We start from the raw sequence: 21093 nt of genomic DNA on the forward strand, positions 1-21093 counted from the left end.
CCCAGAAACCCTGGAAAAAGAAAAAGCCAAAGAAGAGGAGTCCTAAATTCTGTGGCTACCTAAATCTCCTGGGAGACTTCAGCTAAGGCGGCAGTTTGTAATTGATGGGTCTCTTTGCCAAATCAGATGCATTTTTAAAATAATATCAACGTGGCCTAGTAGCATATTGTGATATTATTTATTCTGGAATAAACTATGTTGAAAGAAACTGGTAATTGGTAGGAATGATAGCGCTTACAAAGCATGTTAATGTAGGCAACTACAACTTTTTATTGGAGTGAAAGTTTTAGTAACTTTTTTTTTTTTGGCATTGACTCAATACAACAAACTTCTGAATAAAAGGCAAGCGGATTTCTTCAGGAGAGAAGCCCTCTGTGGAGCTACTGGGGGAGGCTGGTGGTATGAGCTTCTGTGGAATGATGGCCTTAGTCTCCCAGGAAGTGAGTGATACCCGAAGTCACCACTGGCTTTGTGTCCACATCAAAATGTGGACCTTGGAAAAGCCTGCAGTCCTCAGAGAACTATGATCAGCAATCAGCTCTCTTCTTCACATGCTGTTTCTATACATGCACATCAGGGTGCCTGTGGGATCCTTTAATTTCTCACTCTTGGTCACGTGCCTCAGTAGGCCCAGGTAGACAGCCATAACCAAAGGAGTCCCATAATATCCTGCCATCATATAGAGATAATCAACAGGACTTTTTCGTGTGTAAACTGTGGGGTGCAGCTAAGCCCACCAGAAAGATATTTCAAAAGAGTAACGTGGCCATTAGCTTCACCATCCTCCTTGTTTCCTTACTAGCGAGTTCAATAAATGTGTTACATGTCTTCAATCTACATTTGAATGAAGGTTATGTTTTTTTTTATTTCTACAAATGAGTTGGACAATTTTGGAGGCCCCATCGAGATGCCTGGCGGACTCACCCAACAGAGCCACAGAACTCCCCCTCCTGCAAGTGACTCAAGGCTATAGAACTAATGCTTGATCCCCAGGGTAAATCCCAAATGGCACTAGAACGTTCCCTTCACTGACTCGCTGGTTCTTTTTCTCTTGACCCTGTGCTTCTGTTTTTGTTTCTGGTTCTTGGCCAGCTTTGATTCTGGTTCTGGTTTGGCCAGATCCAGTACTTTCTTCCCCACTAGCAGCAGCAATGCCTGAGAACCAGGTTTTATGGTTGGCCCTTAGGAGGCCCAGCTCCTTTGAGGTGGGTGGGATCGACTCTCACAGATGACAGATGACAAAAAATCTGCTTTAGTCACCTTTTTTTTCTGTCTGTTTGTGTGCTCGCCTCCATCAAAATGATCTGTTGGGTCCCTAAGAAGAAGAATGGTTTTTAAGGGCTAGATCAGGGAGTTTTCACATTTCTGGAGCTGAGGTTATAGAAAGAGAGCTGCAAGTGCTTTCTCTGTGTTTCCAGTGAGACTTTCCTCATTTTCTCTTTACCTCTCACATCAAGCATTTGAAATATTTTCTGTATTAATATTATATTATATTATATTATATAGAATATCAGTGTATTAATAAATTAGATTATAAAGTCTATCACAATAAATAAATGTTCTGATTGGTTTATAGCCACTAATAATGCTTACATCAATTTAATGTTCCCAGAATTCCCAGAAAATATAGAAACTGAACTTCTAATACTTTATTTAATGTGCCAACCTTTTAAGAGAAAATCTTCCTCCCCCCAAAAAATTTCTCCCCAATTTTCTGTAAGAAACAAAGTGAATCTAATCAAAGTGATTAAACAAATCATACTAAGTTAATAAGTATGGTTTAAAAACAGCTAACATGCTTTTTTCTTGGTTTTAACCTATGTGAAGTATAATGCAAGCATACATTTATTTTTTATAAATTTGAGTTTGTCTTATCCTGAATAGATTAAATAATCTGAACTTCCTATACTTCTTATATTTATTAGTAAGCTAATATTACTTCCATATAAATTTTCAGATTTAAAAAATGTAAAATCGTGTTCAACTCTATTGAATTACAAATCTAACAAACTTTGTTATACCAATAGTAATTATGTTCGGTAGAATGTCATTTTTATGTATCATTTCCAAGATCCTTAATTAACTTTAAGACTTGCATTAATATTAAACTAATCAACAGATAATCTTTAAGTACTTATTTTTCTTATTTTTATATGTCACGGAGTGGTGATACCTTTGGGCCATGTTACAAGTGTGTCCATTTTTCCACTTTGATGGGTGAGCTCTAGGGTCTCCTATGTCTGTGAGCCTCACTGGCTGTGGTGGATGGGGGGTGCACAGCCAGGGTGCCCCACTGAGGAGGGACACACTGCCAGGCTCCTCCTCTGCATCAGAGCCACCTCCCTGGAGATGTGCCTGCCTGGGAGTCACCACTGAACAGGGAGGGGGGCTCACAGCCTCCACTATTCATCCAGTGCAGGACGCCTCTCTCTGTCACTTCTGGTCCCACAGGCCCTGACTCTTTCCTCTGCCCAATTCTGCTTTCTCCCTCTCCTCCCAAGTGTTGGACCCTAGAAACCATCTGCACCCCCAGTTCTGTCTCAGCAACTGCTCCAGAGGCCCCTATGTGTGACACTGCTAAAATGAGTCTGTCTGTGAAACAGAAGTTAATGACTTAGGTTAACACTGATAATTAACACTGGCGATTGAGACCATACCAGGAGCAACGTGGCAAAGAAATAACGACAGTGCACTCAGGATGTGCTCTTGTTTATCAAGGAAAAGAGATTCATTTGTCTAAAATAAAGTGTTTGTTTACTCCAGAATGAGAAAGAGGGTTGTTAAAATACACCTTGAATGAAAATAGAAAGTTATAGAAGGTTTGAAGAAAGTAAACTTCATTTTCCTTGGTTCCAAACGTCTGCAAATAATAAGTCTGAAGAGAAACAACGAATTGTGTTAAAACTTGGGCAAAATTTGTTCATACTTAATGGATTTGTTCATAAGAACATATAAAAGTGGATGAATTCTTCACTGCCAAATATTATATTAATGCAAGACTGGAATTTGGGTTTTCTCTCTGTTAAAATAACAAATTGGCATTGGGGTATTTAGTCTGCCATTTTAAAAACGATAAGTTACTAAGGTGATTGTGCATCAACTTGGAAACAACAATGTTGAAAAATCTAAATGTCGGAAAAGTTAGGACTATGATTCCATTCATAAGTTCAAAGCTATAGAAGACTGAACAGATATGTGATGTATGAGTGAATGTGTGTGTGCGTGTGTGTTCAGGAACCTGGCTTTAAAACCACAGAAAGGCTAAGGTGTGATACCCTGGCACTCAGGAGAAGGGTTAGTCTTGGGAGCAGGAGGTTCCCAGTGTGGAGACAGAGGGCTGAGCTGATGGTCGCATCCCTGGTAACACTCAGGTTTCCATGCTGGAGGTGGTGGGGCACCCTGGATGCCAGGTCCCCACAGGTACTGCTGGACAGGTGTCCGAGGCTGCTGCCTCTGGTCTGGGATGGGCCTGGGCACTGTTAGCCGGCGCTCATGAGGAAGAGTACCAGCTGGCCCCCTGTGAGACCTGCAGGTGTCACCACTGGGTGATGGCTACCACTCGCAGGCTCTGCCCTCCTAACTTTGGGCTGGTTTCTCTTTGGGCTCCCTCTCACCCAGCCCTTGCAGAGAGGGGATTCTGGAAACAAGGTCCCAGCTGAACTAAACCAGGAGAGAATTTACATCCTCAACAGAAAGAAGAGTCTCCAAGCCCTTGGAAAGGACTCCACTTCAAGGAACAGTCATTGATACAGTTTTGGAGCAGACATTGCTTAGATGCTGTCAGATGGTCCCAGGGAATGGAGTTAAGATTTCTGGGATTCTCTGTAGTCCAGAAGCAGAGAATTTTAGATACAAGATCCCTTGGAAAAAGAATTAATTAAGGTGACCTGAGTGGATGAATGAAGGAAATCTGCATCTTATTTTCTGATTAGAATATGATGAAGCCCTTTCTCTTTCTCCATCTTTCTCTAACCTCAATTTAATAGACTATGCTTTTGCAAGTTGATATGAAACACTCTTTAATATCTTTTTTTAAAAGATTTTATTTATTTGTTTGAGAGAGAGCCCAAGAAGGGAGAGGGTCAGACGGAGAAGCAGACTCCCCACTGAGCAGGGAGCCCGATGCAGGACTCGATCCTGGGACTCCAGGATCATGACCTGAGCTGAAGGCAGCCGCTTAAGCAACTGAGCCACCCAGGCGCCCTCACTTTTTAATATCTTATTCTTAATTCTACCTCAGAATTCATAAACAAATAGTTTTATTGAGTTTCTTTGTTTTGAATGGCATTATTTGTGTACATTCAATAAGAATCTGTCTTTATGGGCGCCTGGGTGGCTCAGTTGGTTAAGCGACTGCCTTTGGCTCAGGTCATGATCCCGGAGTCCCTGGATCGAGTCCCACATCAGGCTCCCTGCTCGGCAGGGAGTCTGCTTCTCCCTCTGACCCTCCCCCCTCTCATGTGCTCTCTCTCATTCTCTCTCAAATAAATAAATAAAATCTTAAAAAAAAAAAAAAAGAATCTGTCCTTATTTTTAATCAGGATATAACTGGACAAATTGTGCAACTTTGTTTGCATTTTTTGTAGTGTTATATTTGATAATAAATTCTATTTTATCAGGTGTGATAAACTCATCATTGAGGAACATGGATTGGACTTCAAATGTGGTAATAATACCTCTAAAGCCCTCCTGGGGAAAAGTAAGAAAGGACATTTTCTCGCAGGCTGGGAATCTTAGCAGTTTTTAGGACTTCGAGGAGGGTGGAATTCACCTCCTTTTATAGGTTCTGCAGGAAAAACTGAGTGGAGATTCCTTTCGTGGGTTGAGTGTCCCAGCCTCAGAGTAGAACACGTAAGAGAATTTTTAAATCTCTGGAATGGTAAAGGCTATTGAAGATGCAGTCCTTGAATCCACATGCAATGTCCATAACGTGAGGTTAATTTTCTGGCCTCATTTGTTACTAACGCTCTGAGCTCCAGTTCGCCTGACAGATGACAAGGAGTCTGACCTGGCTTAACACCTCAGGCTGGGCCTGTGTCAGCGAGTGTCAGCGAGTCAGACCAGCCTTCCTGTGTTCAGGGTAACATTGGGAGCTTATCTGTGATGAAAAGGGGGAGCACTTAAGAAAAGAATTATATTGAACTTGGAAACAGGAACACAGCTGAGAGCCTGTTCTCCCAATGCCACCCCAAAGCACCCACTAACAGGCCCACTCGAGGCCATCTGCTCTCCAGCAGCAGGCATGCTGGTTTTCACTGAATGCACTCTATTGAGAGGGTAATTTATAAACCTCCTGGGGTAGATGTTCACTGAGAGCAATGCAAATTATCCTTGCCCAATAGCAACGTGGTGAGTTTTGTCCTGCAAACATACAAATGGTCACTGTCCAGTAGAACAGGTTACAACCCAGAGGTTACAGTTTTATTGCCCTGGGGTGTTGACCAGTTTTGTATGTAATTTAGCAACTTTATTCCTACAATCTTTCAATGACTAAAATACGTTTTAAACCAGCTCTGTCATCCTACTTGTCCCTTCATTAATGAGTTAAATAAGTCCTTGGCATGTGCTCATTCTCAAAAACAAACAAACAAACAAATAAACAAACAAAAAGAACAACATCAAGGTCACTTTACAGTGGGTGCTGTCCCTGGCTAAAGCACCGGCCCCGCTGTCTGCAGGGCTTCATCCTCGGAGTGCCTGGGCTCTCCCCCAGTTTCTGTCCCATCCTCCTGTGGGTATTGGCAGATGTCCCCGGAGCCCAGGGCCAGCACAATGCCTCACAGGTCTAGCACTTCCAGAAAGCCAGCCCCGGGGTGCTCGGAGGGAAGCATCTACATTCTGGAGTGGCTCTCCTCCCGACCTTGACCCCTCCTTCCCCTCACAAGCACCTACTGCAGGCTGGGGCCGCCCGACCAGAGTGGTCAAACAGCAAGACGGGGAAACCAGTGCCTTTCCTGACATATCCCCACACGTATGCGTACCTTTGGGGGCTGATAATTTTCTGCTAATGGCTCAAGTGAGTCTGGAAGCTGCACAAATTCTATCATTATGATAAAATTCTTTCTGTAGACCAGTTACAGCCCCAGTTAAGTTGTTGTCTTTTCTTGAGGGAATAGAAGCGCCACCCCCGAGCTGACAGAAAAGTCCTTCCGGATGGAGAGGCCAGTGCAGGGCGCGTGCGGGGTGCTCCCCCCCGCCATGTCCCTGGGGAGCGGACTCCATGCACTCTTAGCCACCCAGAGGGTGTGGGTGGGCTCTCCAACGTCAAGTGGTCTGTAGTCTAAGGTGACGCAGCGAGGGGGGGCCTTTCACAGTTCTCTGTCCCTTACGCCTGGGCCACGCTCTGCATGATTCCTATGACTCCTTCCACCCCCTCTTCCCTGGGTTCCCAGCCAGGCACCTCTGATCACTCCTATCTTCTGTTCCTTTGACTCTGTTCCTTTCCCTCCGGGCCCTCTGTCTGAAGTCATCCGTGTCTGGGCTCCCACAGGGCCTGCTTTCCCAGAGGCGTGTCCGATCAGGCCACTAGCCTCCCCATCACCTTTCCCTGGTTCCCACCGTGTGAAGTCAACCCCCCCACTTGTCGCGCACTGCCACCCCCACTCCCCACTCCAGAGGCCATCGCAGTCCCCGTGCAGCAAGCCCAAGGCCTGTGGTGGCCACCCGCCGACTCCCAGCGCTGCCTGGCCCGGCCACCCCTGACCCGGAGGGCTGTCCCGCCCACGGTCCCCCCACGCCTCTCCTACCGGGCTTTACCACATTCTCTCTCATAACCACCCACGTATAGAGTGTGTTGGCCCGGAAGCTGGAGAGCCTCTGGCAGAGCTGAGGATGGGCAGAGGGGACCCATCCCTGGGGAGAGGTCTGGACCACATGGACTCAGCCCCCTTTAAGCTAGAGTTCAACTCTCCAGTGGGACAGACAGACCCAGTCACACGGCCTGTTTTGAGGCTGCCCAGAGAGGAGAGAATCTGGCCCCAAGGCAGGCTGTCTTCATCCTTGGCTGGCGGCCTCCACAAAGGGCTTATATGGCAAGCTTCATTACTGTCCTTTCCTCCTCCAGAACAACTGCACATCTCCTAGGCTTCCAAAGTCTATTCTTGGGACTTGTTCTGGCTGAGGGCTTTTTGGCCAGCAAGCAGCACGCTCTCTGTCGTCCCCATACACCTTATGCCAGCCCTAGTGCTCTGATTCCAGGGCCCTAGCTTGCCACTGCGGTCAACAGCACGCAGATGGCCTCACTGCTGAGGGCGAGACTGAAGGGACCGTGCCTCTCGACAAATGGCAGTCATTTGTAAAATTCAAACCCCTCTCCTTTTTTTGAGTTTTTTGTTTGTTTGTTTTGTTTTGGTTTTTTTTTTTAAAGATTTTATTTATTTTTTGACAGAGAGAGACACAGCAAGAGAGGGAACACAAGCAGGGGGAGTGGGAGAGGGAGAAGCAGGCTTCCCGCAGAGCAGGGAGCCCGATGTGGGGCTCGATCCCAGGACCCTGGGATCATGACCTGAGCTGAAGGCAGACGCTCAATGACTGAGCCACTCAGGCACCCCAGTTTTGGTTTGTTTTTTACTGATCTCTACACCCAATATGGGGCTTGAACTCAACGACCAGAGATCAAGAATCACATGCTCTTCCTACTGAGCCAGCCAGGCGCCCCAAACTCCTTTTCTTGACCTGCCAAACCATGTTCTTTCCCACTAGAATGAAAGTGGTGATATCCTGAGGACAGACTGTCCAGCACGTGGCCCTGAGTCCAGTCACTGCTGTCACCTGCTGCTAACCAGCCCTGGCATCCTGTGTCTTCCCTCGGAGGTAATTTTCTACAGAGACTAAGGAAGCTTCAGCTTCAGGAAGGTGGATTGTCCAACAAGGGGTGGTGCAAAGAGGCCTGGAGTCAGAACGTGAAGACTTAGGTTCTAGTCTTGGATACACCACTTTCATACTGTGCAGTTGGAGCAGGTCACTTCAACAGATCTTCAGTTTCCTTATCTGAGGAATGGGGATACTAATTCTTTCTTTTTCATTTTGCAACATTATTCAAATCAAATGATCATTTCCTTAGCCAATATGACAAACAATGCTCAATTATTCATTGATTTATTACTTCCTAAGTAGTCTTTTTACTTTTTTTTCTCTGAAAGTATTTTAGTCTTGGGGAGCCTGGGTGCCTCAGTCAGTTGAGTCTCCGACTTTTGATTTCTGCTAGGGTCATGATCTCAGGGTTGTGGGATTGAGCCCTGCATCAGGCTCTGCACTCAGTGCAAAGTCTGCTTGTCCATCTCCCTCTGCTCCTCCCCCTGCTTGCTCTCTCTCAAAAAAATAAACAAAAATAAATAAATAGCCATTGAAAAAGCACCAGATTATCCTTCCCAAAATAAAATTACTTCTTGCACAAAAACACTCCTTACTTACTACCTCTGAGCTGGATCCTTAAAAATGGTTAAAATGGTAAATTTAATTTTATTTTAATTTTCCTACACTTATACAGAAAGCACTCCTAACTCTCCTGGAATGTTCCTTTCCATTCCAACACACCCTCAGTAGCCAACTCAAGCTCTGCCCTCTCACAGTGCCCTGCACCAGTCCATAAGGTACTTCCTTTCCCCCTGTCATCAGGGCACCTGTCACCCAGTGGTGACACCAACTTATGGGACATTGTGCCTCCCCAGCAAGATGGACTTCCCCCAAATTCAAAAACCAAGACTTCCAGCATGTTGGCCAATACCTTATGCAAGAGGGATAGTCAGCTGGTTTCTCCATCCACAGTGAAGGGAGGGAGGTGAGGCTCAGGCCTTTCAGGGATATGACTCCTTGATAGCATGTCCTTTATTCCTCATGAATTTTGCTCACTGCATCTTTTTGTTATCCATATTAATTCCTATTGCTGTCATAAGTTACCAGAAGGGAGTTATATCAATCAGATGGCAGAATAGGAAGCCCTAGATCTCATTTCCCCACAAAGACACCAACCAAACAACAATATATAGTCCAAAAAAAGCATTATGAGAACTCTAGAAATCACTAAATAAGTCATAGTACCCCAGGTGGGCTCAAAGCCAAGAACAGACAAATTGAAATAGGTAAGAAGAGCTGTTTAATTTTAACCCAATAGTCTTTTCCCCAAGCTAGAAAGCTTGGTGCAATAGGGAGAAAGCATCCCACATGTACCTTCTCCCTCAGGAGGGGAAAAAAAGAAGAGTATAATGTATGTCCAACATTTCAGCTTTTCAAGACACTTCCTGAGGGACTGGTTTTGGTTTCACCTGCCTCAGAAGGCTGATGGAACCAACATACTTTGGATGCCTGGGGCCGTGGAAAGCAAAAGAGAGCTCAGAGGCTTCTTGAAACACCCAGGACTTGCAATACCATAGACAGACACCAAAGGAAGTGACAGATTACTAGCTTCTAAAAAAGAAAGGGCAGGGGTGCCTGGGTGGCTCAGTCGTTAAGCGTCTGCCTTCGGCTCAGGTCATGATCCCAGGGTCCTGAGATAGAGCCTGGCATCGGGCTCCCTGCTCAGCAGGAAGCCTGCTTCTCCCTCCCCCACTCTCCCTGCTTGTGTTCCCTCTCTTGCTGTGTCTCTCTCTGTCAAATAAATAAATAAAATCTTTTAAAAAAGTAAATAAAAAAAGAAAAGACAAATGTCTCTGGGAGATTACCATACAAGCCCAGAGAAGACACATCCTCAGAAAAGGATTAAGAGGCTCCCAGCATCTCTAGCTGTGCTGATTGGTGAGGGCTTTTCTGGTATGAAACCAGTCGAAGACCACAAAAAAAAAAATTTTTTTTAAAGGCACGTGAAGAAATAAGGAAACATAGCCCAATCAAAGAAAAAAGATTAATCTCCAGAAATCAATCCTAAAGAAACAATATATGAATTGCCTCACAAAAAATTCAAAATAATCATCTTAAGCTCAATATACTATAAGAGAACACAAATAGATAACCAAGGAAAATCAGGAAAAAATTCATGAACAAAATGAGAATACCAACAAGGACATTGAAATGTAAAAAAGAACCAAACACAGATTCTGGGAAGATGGCAGAATAGGAAGCACCAGGAATCTGTCTCCCCACCTAGACAGTAACTACACTGGCAGAATCTTCTGCTATAAATATTTGGGAACTCTGGAGCCTATTGAAGGCTTGCAGCTTCCAGGGGAAGGCTTGGATAAAAAGTTGCAGTTTGGGCACCTGGGTGGTACAGTCGGTTAAGGGGCCAACTCTTGGTTCTGGCTCAGGTCAACATCTCAGGGTCTTGGGATCAAGCCCTGAATCAGGCTCAGCATTCAGCAGGGAGACAGCTTGAAGATTCTCTTCCTCTCCCTCTGCCCCTCCCCCTGCTCATGTGCACACATTCTCTCTCCCCCTAAAATAAATAAATAAATCTTTTTTTAAAGTTTCAGTTAATTTCAGTCAATTTTAGCTCTTAACACAGTAGCAGCTATACATCCTCCACCCGTCAGCCATGTGACAGGCAGCTGGGCATATGTTCCTGGAGCAGCTTGAATGTAGCTTGCCGGAGTCAAGGTGGGCAGAAAGGACTCTGTCTTCCAAACCTCAGAGATATGTGCTCTGACTGCTAATAGTTGTTTCTATCACAGAAGAGCAGACACGGAAGTGAGTACCCATTGTTGTACCTCCCTGATTATAGCAAGCCCCTCCTTCCTCTGGCTGAAGTGACTTCTTGGGGATTTAAAGAGCCAATGCCCACCCCCAACCCCCACATTTCATCTTTCTATTTTTCCCCTTCTGGGAGCCAGACATAAAGACTAGGACACTCAAAAACAACTGTAGGAGTGGAGTTAGGATGGTAGAGGAGTAGGGGACCTGGGTTTGTCTGGTCACTCGAATACAGCCAGAGAGTTATCAAATCATTCCGAACACTTGCAAAATCAATCAGAGATCTGAGAAAAGAAATGCTGCAATTCTACAAATAGAAAATTACCCCTTTTTGGAAGGTAGGAAGTACAGAGACTTGAATCCAGGGTGATATATCAGAGAATACAACAGAGGGTAGGGAGTTAGCTTAAGGAGGCTACCACAAAGTATAGACAGAGGGGTGCAAAATCAGAACTTTCAGAAGTCTGTTACAGTGGGGGATGTTCCTGGCTTAAAGGTGCTCAGGTGGTGAAGTGGGTTGGAATCCCAGGTGGGACAGCATGGTCTCAGGATCCCCGGGGATCCTGAGAATCAAGAACACAAGAATAATGGGGGTGCCTGAGTGGGCAGAGTTCTCAGGCACAAGAGTAGGGAAACCAGCTGAAAACAGTGAGTCTAGGCACTGGCTTTCTGCTCTGTGTTGCCATAAACTGCAAACCAGTGCAAGGTCATGTGACCGCTTTCCTGGCAGGGACCCAGCAAAAGGCAGAAGTGTGGTGAGACTGACCCCCCTCCATCCCCTAGGAGGAACAGCACGGGTCCACACTGCAGAAGTCCATAAGATTTGGAGTTTTGAAACTCAGTCGCATGCCTGAGATAAAAACGCTTCATCAGGGGTGCCTGGGTGGCTCAGTCAGTTAAGCATCTGCCTTAGGCTCAGGTCATGATCCCAGGGTCCTGGGATCAAGCCCCACATCAGGCTCCCTGCTCAGCGAGGAGCCTGGTTCTCTCCCTCCCTCTACCTGCCTGTCTGCCTACTTGTGATCTCTCTCTCTCTGTCTGCCAAATAAATAAAATCTTAAAAAAAAAAAAGCTTCATCACATGCTGGGTAAACACAGAGTTCGGACAGAAACCAGGGAGACAAAAGTGATTGACTGCTTTTCTGAGGGCTCACTGAAGAGTGGGGGGGGGGGGAGGTGCAAACTTTCAGTTCCAGGGCTAGAAAGCAAGGCGCCACCAGTTCATCCCACCATCAGTGCTGAAAGCCTTCAGGGAGCAAAACAGCACCACATGGTAGAATCCAGAGCTGCTTACACTAAGACATCTCTCCCTGTGCATGGGAGGCACACTTCCACTAAGGCAAGTGGACCTGGAGATTGGCGCAACAGGCCCCTCCTCCAGAAGACCAGCCTGAACAACTGGGTCCCACCAAGTTTACTGACCACAGAGGGCTGCAAAACCTCAGCTCCTGGGGAAAACAGTGTATAGCATTTGTTGGTTTTGTTTTTTTCCTTAGTCTTTCAGTATTTTTTCAGCTCTTTTCTTATTTTTTTCAATTCTTTTTTATTCTCTTTTAATTTACATATATATATATATGTTTTATATATATAATTTTTGGTTTCCTTTCATTGTATTTTACTTTATTTTTGCATGTATATATCAGTTTTTCTTTCATTCCTATTTTGGGATCTAGTTTCTTGTAATAAGTACACCAAAACACACTCAGGATCTAGTTTTCTGTCTTGTTCTGTTTTGTTTCTTGTTTGTTTTTTTCTTATTTTGTTTTGTTTTGTGTTTTGTTTGGTTTGTTTCATTTTCTGTTGTTGTTATTATTGTTATCTTTTTCTTTCTTCTATTGTTTTCTGGACAAATTGACAAAATGGAGAAATTCACCCTAAAGAAAGAACAGGAGGTAGTAATCATTGCCAGGTATTTAATCAATACAGATATAAGATGTCTAAACTAGAATTTAAAACATTGATTATAAAGATACTGTCTGGGCTTGAAAAAAGCATAGAAGACACTAGAGAATCCCTTGCTGTAGAAATAAAAGAACTAAACTCTGGTCAAGCTGAATTTGAAAATGCTATTACCACAACACAGTCCTAAATGGGAGCTATAAAAATGAGAATAAATGAGGCAGCAGAGAGAGTGAGTGATACAGGAGATAAAATGAAGGAAAATAAGGAAGTTGAAAAGAAGAAAGACTACTATTAGATCACAAAGTGATCCATAAAATGAAATAGTATCTGGATTATAGGGGTCCCAGAAGATGAAGAGAAGGAGAGAGGTACAGAAGGTTTCTTTGAACAAATTATAGCTGAGAATGTCCCTAATCTGTGGAAGAAAACAGGCATTCAAGTCCAGGAGGCACAGAGAACACCCCTCAAAAATCAATAAAAATAAGTTAACACATTGGCATATAATAGTGAAGCTTGCAAATTTCACAGATAAAGAGAAAATTCTGAAAGCAGCTTGGGACAAGAGGTCCTTAAACTACAAGGGTAGACATACAAGGCTGGCAGCAGAACTGTCTACAGAGACCTGGCAGGCCAGAAAGGACTGGCATGATATATTCAAGGTGATAAATGGGAAAAATATGCAGCCAAGAATGCTTTTAGCCAGCAGAGTTGCCATTCAGAATAGAAGTAGAGATAAAGAGTTTCCAGGACAAACAAAAACTAATTTGTGAATTTGTGAACACTAAACCAGCCCTGCAAGAAATATCACAGAGGATCCTTTGAGTGGAGAGAGAGCCCAAAAGTAACAAAGATCAGAAAGGGACAGAGACAATCTATAGGAACAACAACTTTATAGGTAATACAATGGCACTAAATTCATATCTTTCAATAGTTACTCTGAATGTTAATAGACTAAGTGCTCCAATCAAAAGACATAGGGTAGCAGAATGTATAAAAACAAAAACAAAAACAAGACCCATTGGTATGCTGCTTATAAGAGACTCATTGTAGACCCAAAGACACCTCCAGATTGAAAGTGAAGGGGTGGAGAACCACTTATCATGCCAATGGACATCAAAAGAAAGTCAGAGTAGCCATCCTTCTATCAAACTAGATTTCAAAACAAAAACTGTGGAGATGAAGAAGGACACTATATCATAATAAGAGGGTCTATCCAACAAGATCTGACAACTGTAACTATTTATGCCCCGAACTTAGAAGCAGCCAAATATAGAAACCAATTAATAACAAAATTAAAGAAACTCATTGATAATAATACAATAATAGTAGGGGACTTGAACACCCCTCTCACAGCAATGAACAGATCATCCAAGCAGAAGATCAACAAGGGAACAAGGGCTTTGAATGACACACTGGACCAGATGGACTTCACAGACATATTCAGAGCATTTCATCCTAAAGCAGCAGACTACACATTCTTCTCGAGTGCACATGTCACATTCTCCAGAAGAGATCACATACTGGGTCGCAAATCAGGTCTCAACTGGTACAAAAAGATGGAGATTATACCATGCGTATTTTCAGACCACAATGCTTTAAAATTTCAAGCCAACCACAAGAAAAAATTTGGAAGGAACACAAATACATGGTGGTGAAAGAACGAGTGGGTCAACCAGGAAATTAAGGAAGAATTTTAAAAATACATGGAAGCAACTGAAAATGAAAACATGACAGTTCAGAACCTTTGGGATGCAACAAAGGCAGTCCTAAGAGGGAAGTATACAGCAAATACAGGCCTTCCTCAAGAAACAAGAGAAGTCTCAAATACACAACCTAACTGTACACCTAAAGGAGCTGGAGAAAGAACAGCAACTAAGGCCTAAATCCAGCAGGAGAAGAGAAATAATAAAGATCAGAGCAGAAATCAATGATATAAAAATCAAAAAACCAGGAGAACTGATCAACCAAGCTAGGAGCTGGTTCTTTGAAAGAATTAATAAGACTGATAAACCTCTAGCCAGACTTATCAAAAAGAAAAGAGAAAGGACCCAAATAAATAAAATCACAAATGAAAGAGAAGAGATTACCACCAACACCAAAGAAATACAAACAATTCTTTGATTGATTGATTGATTGATTGATTTTTACAAACATTTCTAAGAATATTATGAGCAATTATATGCCAACAAATGAGGCAGTCTGGAAGAAATGGATGCATTCCTAGAAACATATAAACTACCAAAACTAAAACAGGAAGAAATAGAAAACCTGAACAGACCCATAACCAGCAAGGAAATTGAAACAACAATTAAAAATCTCCCAACAAACAAGAGTCCAGGGCCAGAAGGACTCCCAGCGGAATTCTACCAAACATGTAAAGAAGAATTAATACCTATTCTTCTGAAGCTGTTTCAAAAAATAGGAATGGAAGGAAAACTTCCAAACCCATTCTATGAGGCAGCATTACCTTGATCCTAAAACCAGACAAATGTCCCATTAAAAAGGAGCATTACACACCAATATCCCTGATGAACATGGATGCAAAATTTCTCACCAAGATATTAGCCAATAGGATCCAACAGTACATTGAAAGGATTATTCACCACGAGCAAGTGGCATTTATTCCTGGGCTGCAAGGGTGGCTCAACATCCACAAATCAATCAATGTGATACACCGCATTCATAAAAGAAAGGACAAGAACCATATCATCCTCTCAATAGATGCAGGAAAAGCATTTGACAAAGTACAGCATCCTTTCTTGATAAAAACTCTTTACAGTGTAGGGATAGAGAGAACATACCTCAATATTATAAAAGCCATATATGAAAAGCCCACAACGAATATCATTCTCAATGGGGAAAACTGAGAGCTTTTCTCCTAAGGTCAGGAACATGGCAGAGATGTCCACTAACCCCACTGCTGTTCAACAGAGTACTAGAAGTCCTAGCTTCAGCAATCAGATAACAAAAAGAAGTAAAGGCATACAAATTGGAGAAGAAGTAGTCAAATGTTCACACTTCCTGGACAACATGGTACTCTATGTAGAAAACCCAAAGGACTCCACCAAAAAATTGCTAGAACTGATACAGGAATTCAGCAAAGTCGCAGGATACAAAATCAATGCACAGAAGTCAGTTGCATTTCTATATACTAACAACGAGACAGAAGAAAGAGAAATCCAGGAATCGATCCCATTTATAATTGCACCAGAACCATAAGAAAAGTAGGAGTAAACCTCACCTAAGAGGTAAAGGATCTGTACTCTGAAAACTATAGAACATTTGTGAATGAAATTGAGGAAGACACAAAGAGATGGAAAAACATTACGTGCTTATGGATTAGAAGAATAAATACTGTTAAAATGTCTATGCTACCCAAAGCAATCCACACATTCAATGCAATTCCTATCAAAATACCATGAGCATTTTTCACAGAGCCGGAACAAACAATCCCAAAATGTGTATGGAACCAGAAAAAAACTCAAATAGCCAAAGGAATGTGTAAAAGTAAAACCAAAGCTGGAGGCATCACGACTCTGGACTTTAAGCTATATTACAAAGCTGTGATCATCAAGACACCATGGTACTGGCACAAAAGACACACAGATCAATGGAACAGAATAGAGAATCCAGAAATGGGCCCTCAACTCTGTGGGTCAACTAATCTTTGGCCAAGCAGCAAAGATTATCCAATGGAAAAAAGACAGTCTCTTCAACAAATGGTGTTGGGATAATTGGACAGCCACATGCAGAAGAATGAAACTGGACCACTTTCTTACACTGTACACAAAAAGAAACTCAAAAATGGATGAAAGACCTATATATTTGACAAGAATCCATCCAAATCCTTGAGGAGAACACAGGCAGCAACCTCTTTGACCTTAGCCACAGCAACTTCTTGCTAGACATGTCTCTAAAGGCAAGAGAAACAAAAGCAAAAATGAACTATTGGGATTTCATCAAGATAAAAAGCTCTTGCACAGCAAAGGAAATAGTTGACAAAACTAAAAGGCAACCTACGGAATGGGAGAAGATATTTACAAATGTCTTATCAGATAAAAGGCTAGTATCCAAAATTTTTAAAGAATTTATCAAGCTCAATACCCAAAAAACAAAAACTCCAGTCAAGAAATGGGCAGAAGATATGAACAGACATTTCTCCAAGGAGGACATACAAATGGCCAACAGACACACCAAAAAATGCTCCACATCACTTGTCATCCAGGAAATACAAATCAAAACTACAATGAGATACCACCTCACACAGGTCAGAATGACTAAAATTAACAACTTAGGAAACAACAGATGTTAGCAAGGATGTAGAAAAAGGGGAACTCTCTTATACAGTTGGTGTGAATGTAAACTGGTGCAGCCACTCTGGAAAAGAGTATGGAGCTTCCTCAAAAAGTTAAAAATAGAGTTACCCTCTGACCCAGCAATTGTACTACTAGGTATTTATCCAAGGGATAGAAACATAGTGATTCAAAGAGGCACATGCACCCCAATGTGTAGAGCAGAAATGTCCACAATAGCTAAACTACGGAAAGAGCCCAGATCCATTGATAGATGAATGGATAAAGAATATGTGGGGTGTGTGTGTGTGTGTGTGTGTGTGTGTTTATGATGGAATATTACTCAGCCATCACAAAGAATAAAATCTTGCCATTTGCAATGACATGGATGGAACTAGAGCGTATCATGTTAAGCAAAATAATTCAGTCAGAGAAAGACAAATACCAGATGATTTCACTCATATGTGGAATGTAAGAAACAAAAGAGATGAACATAGGGGTAGGGAAGGAAAAATAAAATATGATGAAAATAGAGAGGGAAGCAAACCATAAGAGATGCTGAATTCAAGGAAATAAACTGAGGGTTGCTGGAGGGAAAGTGGGTGGAGGGAAGGAATTATTGGGTGATGGGCATTAAGCAGGGCACTTGATATAATAAGCACTGGATGTTATATGCAACTGATGAATCACTAAATTCTACCCCTCAAACTAATAATAGAGTATATGATAACTAAATTGACTTTAAATAAAGATTTTAAAAAACCAACTGTATATGGGGAGAATTTTAGGAAGTGACCATGCCTGCCTAAAAGGCTCTGAAAAGACCTGAGATTTACAGCTCATGATGACCCTGGCCACAGAGAAAACCTACAAGACCCACAAAACCAAAACAGCAACAAGGCCCAGCAAATTCTGGGGAAAGAGGAGAATCTGATTTCCAGAGTTACCACATTTTTGGATTCAAGTGTCCAGTGTTGAACAAAAAATTCATAAGGCACAAGAAGAAGTAGGAACTATGGCCCATTCAGAGGAAAAAAATAAATCAACAACAAAAAATTAATCAAACAGTGGCAGGGTGTCTGGATGGCTCAATTGGTGAAGCTTCCAACTCTTGATCTCAGCTCAGATCTTGATCTTAGGGTGGTGAGTTGAAGCCCCACCCCCCTTGGGCTCTATGCTGGGCATGGAGCCTACTTAAAAAAACAAACAGTGGCAGGTATACTAGACCTGGTGGAAGGTATACTAGACAAAGCTATCTTAAAGATGCTCAAAGAACTAAAGGAAGATGTTGATAAAGTCAAGAAAATCATGTGTGAACAAAATGAAAATATGAAAGAGATAGAAAACTTAAAAAGAAACTGAAAAGAAATTCTGGACCTGAAAAATACAATAACTGAAATTAAATATTCTCTAGAGGGAGTCGTAGACAGATTTGAGCAAGCAGAAGAAAGAATCTGTGAACTTGAATATAGGATAATGGAAATTACTGAGTCTGAGGAACTGAAAGAAAAAAAGTTCATAAAAGCCTGAACAGAACCTGAGGGACTCGTAGGACACCATCAAGTGGACCAATATACATATTGTGGGAGTCCCAGGTGGAGGAGAGTGAGAAAGGGGCAGAGAGAATATTTGAAGAAATAAGGGCTGAAAGCTTCCCACATGTGATGTAAGACATGAATATAAACATCCAAGAAGCTCTGTGAACTTTGAATAAGATGAACTCAAATAGATTGACACTGAGACACATTATAATAAAACTTCCAAAAGAGGAGAAAATCTGGAAAGCAGCAAGAAAGGAGAGAATTATCACATACAAGGGATCCTCAGTAAGATTTTAAGCAGATTTCTCATCAGAAACTTTGGAGGGCAGAAAGCAGTGGGTTGATATATTCAAGGGGCTAAAAGAAAAAAACTGTCAATTAAGAATCCTATTTCTGGCAAAACTGTCCTTCAAAGTGAGGGAGAAATTAAGACATTCCCAGATAAACAGAAGTTGAGGATGTATGTGACCACTAGTCCTGCCCTACAAGAAATGCTCAAGTGAGTCCTGCAAGGTATAATGAAATTGTAACCTGAAGCCATTTGAAGAAACAGAGATCTCAATAAAGGTAAATACATGGGTAATTATAAAAACTAGTATTATTATAACAATGGTTTGTGATTCTACTTTTTGTTTTGTACAGGATTTTTAAAAACAAATACATTTTCTTAAAAGCTAGTATTATTGTAACTTTGGTTTATAATTCCAAATTTTGTTTCTGGATAATTTAAGACACTAATGCATTTCAAGAATTATTAGCTTATGTTTGCAGGAACACAATGTATAAAGTTGTTATTTGGTGACATCAACTACCAAAAGAGGTGAAGACAGAGCTGTAGAGGAGCAGCGTTTTTATATGTAATTACTGAAGTTAAGCTGGTATAAATTCAAATGAGAATGTTATAACTTTAGGATGTTAAATGTAATCCCCATGGTAACCATAGAGAAAAATAGCTACAGAATATATACAAAAGAAAATGAGAAAAGAATTTAAACACTTCACTACAAAAAAAATCAAACATGAAAGAATAGTAATGCAGGACATAAGGGACAAAAAAAGCTATAAGGCAAATAGCAAATTGTTACATCAAATAGAAAAATGACAGAGGTAAGTCCCTCCTGATCAGTAATTACTTGAAATGTAAAGAGATTAAACTCTCCAGTCAAAAGACAGCAGTTGGCAGAATGTATAAAAACCACACGATCCAGCTATATTCTGTCTACAATAGACTCACTTTATTTTTTGTGTGTGTGGTTCTGAAAATGTTTTTTTCTTTATTGTTATTTTGCAATGGACCATGACAATCTTTTCCAGGCACCTGGGGGAAGTCCCCTACAGAAAGACAGGGAACACTGTAGTTGGATCAAAAGGCTGCAGGCAACAAGACTGACACCAACAGCAAAGTATCAGCTTAACGTCAAATCACTTAGCCTAGCAAATGCCTGCCAGGGAAAGCATGGTCAGCAATATTCTCATCAGAGAAATTAGAATCGAAGGCCAAAGGCATTAAAGATATGGGCCCCTTTGGCCCCTACCTCTGCCACTCACTCTCCTGACATCTTGTACATCTCTTTGCGTCCAATGAAAACAATGAATCTTCTGGGGTTTTTTCTTAGCTCTTTCTGAGCCCTTGACATATCTCCACATTCTCTCATCATCTCCTCACTAACCAAGTGCCTTTCCTGTAAGTCCTCCTGATGGTCCTTGGAGGAATCATCCATCCTCCCATTTTTCTTTTTGCTTTTCTGGGCACATAATCTTCAGCTAGGTGCTTTTTGGCAGCCCATGGCTCAGCCACAGCTTTTGCCAGAGATTCTGGCTTGCCCTCACTATGTGGTTTTTCTCTCATTTTCAGACGTGCCCTGCTTTTCTTGCTTTCTCTCACCTTCTGGTTGTCTTTCATCATCTGGCTGTCCCTCATTCTGGAGCTTTCCCTCATGGCCTGGTTTCCCTTCCACTTCCAGCTTTTCCTCACATCTGATTTTCCTTCATCATCAGGCTCTGCTTCATCTTCTGGCTTTCCCTCAATTTCCACCATTCCTTCATTTTCATTGTAAAGTTTTTCCATGTTGATATTTCCCCTTCTTTTCCTGTCCTGCAAGGATTCTGGACAGGCTCTTCCTCCTTTTCCAGCCTTCCAGAGTGCTGGAGACAGACACACAAACCTGCAGGCCCAGGGCAGGCCTGTGCCTTCTCAGGCTCACCAAAGTCCTCTTGCCTACCACCAGGCAGCTGAGGGAGCTGCTTCCATGCAGACAATAGGAGTAGGCAGTGCAGGAACAGGACCGCAGGACAGAGGAGCAGGCTACAACAGACTCACTTTAGACTCAAAGACACAAATAGATTAATAGTGAAAGGATGAAAAAAGATTCCATGTAAATAGTAATCAAAAGAGAGCAGGGGAGGATATACTAATATCGGGCAAAATAGATGTTAAATCAAAAAATTTATGAGACAAAAAAATACATATACATTAATAAAATATTTCATAGAGTAAGAAGCTATAACAATTTAAACATTTATGCACCTAATATCAGGCCATCAAAATATGTGAATCAAAAATAGATTAGAATTGAAGGCACAAATACACAGTTCTAAAACAATGGTTGGAGACTTCAATATCCTATTCTCAATAATGGATAGAACAACCAGAAGATGGGGAAGGAAATAGAGGACTTAATATAATAAACCAACCAGATCAACAGACACATACAGAAAACTCTGCCCAACAAAAA

General features: G+C 42.1%; 1 pseudogene; it reads right to left on the bottom strand.

The window, feature by feature from the left end:
- Positions 1-1011: 1011 nt before the first annotated feature.
- LOC123841710 (transcription elongation factor A protein-like 3) lies at positions 1012-20426 on the bottom strand (annotated as a pseudogene).
- Positions 20427-21093: the final 667 nt, after the last annotated feature.

This window comes from Mirounga angustirostris, unplaced genomic scaffold (assembly GCF_029215605.1).
Source record: "Mirounga angustirostris isolate CCGP_5_RB_7025 unplaced genomic scaffold, mMirAng1.0.hap1 SCAF_14, whole genome shotgun sequence".
Classification (NCBI taxonomy): domain Eukaryota; kingdom Metazoa; phylum Chordata; class Mammalia; order Carnivora; family Phocidae; genus Mirounga; species Mirounga angustirostris.